This window comes from Hordeum vulgare, chromosome 6H, assembly GCF_904849725.1.
Source record: "Hordeum vulgare subsp. vulgare chromosome 6H, MorexV3_pseudomolecules_assembly, whole genome shotgun sequence".
NCBI lineage: Eukaryota > Viridiplantae > Streptophyta > Magnoliopsida > Poales > Poaceae > Hordeum > Hordeum vulgare.
In genome coordinates, this window is record NC_058523.1 from 497601222 (window position 1) to 497607496 (window position 6275).

A 6275-nucleotide genomic window follows, 5' to 3' on the forward strand; every position below is an offset into this window, starting at 1 on the left:
AGTGCACAATGGACCGCCATGTCCCTTCCGAGAATCCAATTGGGTGCGACGAACTTGAAGTCCACACGCTCAGTGCGCGGCTCGAATGTCCTTCCGGGAACGTGCACCTCAATCCTGTAGCGTGAATCCTCCAGGTAAGACGAAGTAGGCTTCCCTGTGATAGTCGGCAGAGCAATCCCCAAGTCCTTGGTGATCTGTATCAGCTCCTTTCCAAAAGGCATAGTGGCGTCGGGCTGGCAAAACTCCGTGAACTTAACGGGGATGAAGGTGGCCATCTAAAACATTGGAAAATCGGAGAGAAGTCATGCCTCAATACGAGTCAAGCCTCTAGTGTTTCCGTACAATCCCAAGATCATGCTGGTACACACTCAGTACATCAATGTATATATCAAGAGTTCAATCACACAGCTTTATTAATCGAAATCTCATATCGAGTACTTTATTACAATAATGAATTACAATAAAGTGGCTGAAGGCCATCTCATGAGATGTCTAACGAAGACTAGCGAAAGCATCAGGTAGACGAGTCCATCCGACTCCAGGGCATGTCGTTGAGCATAGATCGTAGCCTCACTCCTGGTCGGAAAAGTACTCTGCAACATGATACGTTGCAGCCGTGTAGGTCAGCATATGGAATATGCTGGCAAGTCATCAAAGTGAGGGGGAAAATAATAACCAACTATCTCTACATGCATATTTGGCAGGTGGGGCTATAAGTTATATCAAAAAGCCAATTTTCTCCTACAACAAGAGAGGGTTGAAAGCAAAAATATTACTACATTGTTTGTTGTTAACGAGATGGTTCCGCCAACCAATTCTCGTACCTGAGTTGTTGTTAATTCCCACATCATTATTAAATTGTGTCGAGAGTTCAGGGAAAATTCCAATGCCTTCGGCTCAAGTTGTCCATGCCCGTGGACACGGCTAATCGATTAGGTTTGGGCACTCTGTAGAGTTTTGCACACGTTCCCCACAAGATTTGATCGCCTCCGAGTATGTCCATGCACTTCAGGGTGTTTGAAGACCGGATGATCAAAACATGGTCTTTCAACGGGTCCCTCTGAATCCCTGTTGGTACCCATCCATTCCTACTGTTCTTCTACATCTGCTAGCACCGCCTGTCAAGAGTCGCCGCGTTGTCCAACCAAGCCAGAGCCCATAATGACTTGTGGCTGTGCAGGTAAGCCTTGGGTCTTGAAGCCTCCGTCCGTCTCTTCGAGCCTGGGTGAGGCTTTCCGCAAGATGTCATGGCACGTCTATAGCATCCCGGGGTCGTCCACTGGTTTCTCCAGGGAGCCCGTCAAACCGTCCTTCACCCAGAGTTGCATTGCTTCACGAGGTCTTGAAAATCTTGACTTAAACGATCTTGGTTATTTAATTATCCTTGCATCACTCGTGTTATGCACTCAACCAAAATCACGTCTACTCAAGCATAGGAATATGAAATTTGTCGTCCTGGGCCAAGTATCGGGGTTGTTGTGTGCCTACCACATGATACTACAACCTATAACTAAAATTTCCAAGTACCTACTCAGCATGCAATTGGGAAAGAAAGGTGAAACTACCATGCATAGAAAACATAGGCGAATAGTATGATCAAAATGACTTGCCTTGATGATCGAGCGCTTCTTAGTAACAAGCTTCGCACTCCGGGTGATCTAACGATACAAACAAATACACACCATAAGCACTACAATCATCAACAAGTAAAATAACATCACAAGCATAAAGTAGCTATGGCATAAAGTGAAAGAATTCACTTCACCTAACTAAGGCAGAAATTATTTCTGTTAAAACCCCAAGTAAAACTATTTAAACAAAAATTCGAAACATATACTACAGTAAGATATAATGACTAGGAAACAGTAGCAAAAAGAATCAAATAAAAATCATTTTTTAACTCCTGCAATAAGCAAAACAAGGTTTAAACTAAATCTAATCTAATTCAAATTTTAAAATTTCAAACATAGAAAATTATATGTTTTTGAAAACTACATAAAAATTGGGATCTACTGAAAAACGAATTAACCTCATTGGATCTCTAGATCAAAAGTTATGAGCCAAACAAAATTAGAACTTTCTCTGTTTCTAAACTAAAACAGATAAAAAGAAAAATTGGATCATGTCACAGGATAGCCTGTCAGTTATGTTGGCAACAACGTCGATACCAAGGGCGGGGGATGAATAGAACCATTTTTCCTGCTCGTTGAAACGAGGCGGACCAATAGGCAAGGTTCTCGTCCACCGGCAACTACTGGAATGTTATCCACAATAGTAACAGGGTCTTGCTGACAGAGTTGTATACCGAGATTTTTTTCCTAAGCAGGGAATTAACACTTCTTAGATAAGTTATGCCACAAGAAAACTCAAACAGACCAATGGGAAGGAAAATGTGTTCACACACACAAGTATTAAGGTATACCATTTCCGAGGAAAACATAGAGTATGGTATACATGATAGGTCATCCAGTACATAACCATTTTGATAGAGAGGCAAGAAGAATCATGATGTTTACCCATACCATATGGGTTGGATAATCGATTAGGAACAATTTAGCACTGCGCTCCCAATGTTCCTGTTCAACTTTGAAGTAGCACATTCGTGCTTCGGGTAGCATCGACATGGTCATCAGGTAAAGGTCGAACCTTGGGTATACAAAAGGATCCATGAGGAACAACTTATAAAACTTAGTCCTACAATTTCCTCATGGTAGGATTGGCCATCCTTACACATGGAAGAAATTATAACAATAGGTCCTTTGGCCAGGCATGCCAGCCAAGACATCACCGTACCAGATTACATAAGACCCAAGTTATAATTATTGGAAAATGTTCCAACCATCACATCTGCCCAAGATTCAGATGTGGTTGGTGTCAGGACAACTCAGACTCAAGATACCTGCGACGAAAAGATGATGATGCAGGATTCTCAGGGTATGAACTTCACAAGCAATTCTTGAATCATGAGTTCGATTGTAAGACATATGAACACAATGTCAAGACATTTGTGTCCACATAGAATTCTTACGTCAAAATGCAACTGAGTTCTCATTTGGGAACCATCATCGAGGACAACAAGGTTCCATGTGTCAACCTGGATTAGCTCTTATGAAGGAACTTCTTTTTCCCTTGATCAAGTCAGTCAGTGGCTTGGGGTGCTAAGATAAGTTATATGAAGTGAAGATAACAAATCTTCAAAACATATAACACTTCGCACATGCGTGAATGACTTCGTATTTCCCGAGGGGAAGCGAAACAAAACTTTCACATATTCATGGCGGAAAGAGTGCACGTGAACTTTGGGAAAACATTTCTGCTACCAAACACATTCTTCATGAGCTAAGCACAAGGATAATGCTTTCAAGAGATTTATCGCGGAACATGGAGAAGTTGAGGGTGTGGCTGATGGGCTCAACAACAATCCCTCAAGATTTTGACAGGGACGAATTTTCAAAATTTATAATATCAAGGAGATAGCATTTTTCAAGTCAAATGGTATAATGTCGTATGCTCGAGGGAACAACAAGAATTAAACATTGGTCGAAGGGTGCACTCATAAATACGGATGCAGTAGCACAACCAATGTCAAAAATGATGAGTCAACACCCAACACACTAAGAATGATACAGTCAGTTGTTGACCTCAAGGCAATAGGGTTGCTAGAAGTATTGGAATCACACATCAGAGTTCACTTGTTGGTATTCCGGTTTGAAACAACACGGGACCAAGAAATGAATGGTGATGGCGAGAAGTATTACTATATCAAGAATTCTTAAGACGTGTGAAATCCTCGCGACATTCTTGACATAAAAGATAGTAATACTCCAAGGTAGAAGATAACATAAGCCGAATAGCAAGGAACTTAAGGGACAACACAAAACATGAACACGTTTGTGTTGAAGGGAAGGCAAACAAGGATGTGGATGATAATACTATTCATCGATGGGGAGGTATGGTATCTCTCATCATGCATTCGGCCGATACCCTGCAAGAGCTCAGAATGCTGATGATTATCACGACACATTTCTTGAGAAGCTTCACGAAGATGTAATCGTTCAGCGACAACATCAAGCAAGGGAATGATGCACAAGAGCTTGTCGGAATCACAAATAAGGCTGCTAGCTCAGAATCAAAATTGCCTTTCAAAACAACCAATATGATGTGTGATGACCCACAAGTATAGGGGATCAATCATAGTCCTTTCGATAAGTAAGAGTGTCGAACCCAACGAGGAGCAGAAGGCTCTGATAAATGGATTTCAGCAAGGTAATAACTGCAAGCACTGAAAGTAGCAGTAACAAGTGATTGTGAAGCGAGGTGAAACGTAGCAAGCAAAGAGTAACAAGTAACAAGTAGTAGCAATGGTGCAGCAAATGGCCCAATCCCTTTTGTAGCAAGGGACAAGCCTGAACAAAGTCTTATAGGAGGAAAAACGCTCCCGAGGACACACGGGAATTTCTGTCATGCTAGTTTCATCATGTTCATATGATTCGCGTTCGTTACTTTGATAGTTTGATATGTGGGTGGACCGGCGCTTGGGTACTGCCCTTACTTGGACAAGCATCCCACTTATGATTAACCTCTCTCGCAAGCATCAGCAACTACAAAATAAGAATTAAGACATAGTCTAACCATAGCATTAAACTAGTGGATCCGAATCAGCCCCTTACGAAGCAATGTATAAACTGGGGTTTAAGCTTCTGTCACTCCAGCAACCCATCATCTACTTACTACTTCCCAATGCCTTCCTCTAGGCCCGAGTATGGTGAAGTGTTATGTAGTCGATGTTCACATAACAGCACTAGAGGAAAAGATAACATGCAGCATATCAAAATACCGAACGAATATCAAATTCACATGACTATTATTAACTTGACTTATCCCATGTCCTCGGGAACAAAAGTAACTACTCACAAAACGTAATCATAATCATGATGAGAGGTGTAATGAATAGCATCAAGGATCTGAACATAAACTCTTCCACCAAGTAATCCAACTAGCATCAACTACAAAGAGTAATCAACACTACTAGCAACCTTACAAGTACCAATCGGAGTCGTGAGACGGAGATTGGTTACAAGAGATGAACTAGGGATTGGAGAGGAGATGGTGCTGATGAAGATGTTGATGAAGATGCCTCCCCTCCGACGAGAGGAGTGTTGGTGATGACGATGGCGACAATTTCCCCCTCCGGGAGGGAAGTTTCCCCGGTAGGATCGTCCTGCCGGAGCTCTAGATTGGATCTGCTCAAGTTCCGCCTCGTGGCGGCGGCGAAACTACGGAAAAGCTCCCGTCTGATTTTTTATGGACCAAGACACTTCATATAGCAAAAGAGGGGGGCTAGTGGGCCGTCAGGGAGCCCACAAGCCCCCACTCCGCCACCAGGGGTGGCGGTGTCAGGGCTTGTGGCGCCCTGGCAGCCCCCCTCCAGTAGTTCTTTTGCCCAGTATTTTTTATATAATACCAAAAAAATCCACGTAACTTTTCAGGGCATTTGGAGATGTGCAGAATAGTGGACTAAGATTTTCTTCTTTTCCAGTCCAGAATTACAGCTGCCTGAAGTCTCCCTCTTCAACTAAACCTTGCAAAATAAGAGAGAAAGGCATAAATATGGTACCACAAGTAATATAACAGCCCAAAAAGCAATAAATATCAACATGAAAGCATGATTTAAAAAGGACGTATCAACTCCCCCAAGCTTAGACCTCGCTTGTCCTCAAGCGAAAACCAAGTTCCATAAACATGTTCACATGTTGAGGGACGAAGGTGTCGATAAAACAAAATACGGACATGAGGGCATCATGATCACACATAGAACTGTGGGGGAACGTCGCATGGGAAACAAAAATTTTCCTACGCGCACGAAGACCTATCATGGTGATGTCCATCTACGAGAGGGGATTTCCGATCTACGTACCCTAGTAGATCGCATAGCAGAAGCATTAAGAAACGCGGTTGATGTAGTGGAACATCCTCACGTCCCTCGATCCGCCCCGCAAACTGTCCCACGAACCGTCCCGTGATCCGTTCCACGATCCGCTCCGATCTAGTGCCGAACGGACGGCACCTCCGCGTTCAGCACACCTACAGCTCGACGATGATCTCGGCGTTCTTGATCCTGCAAGAGATACGAAGAGGTAGATGAGTTCTCCGGCAGCGTGACGGCGCTCCGGAGGTTGGTGGTGATCTAATCTCAGCAGGGCTCTGCCCGAGCTACGCAGAAACGCGATCTAGAGGAAAAACCGTGGAGGTATGTGGTCGGACTGCCGTGGCAA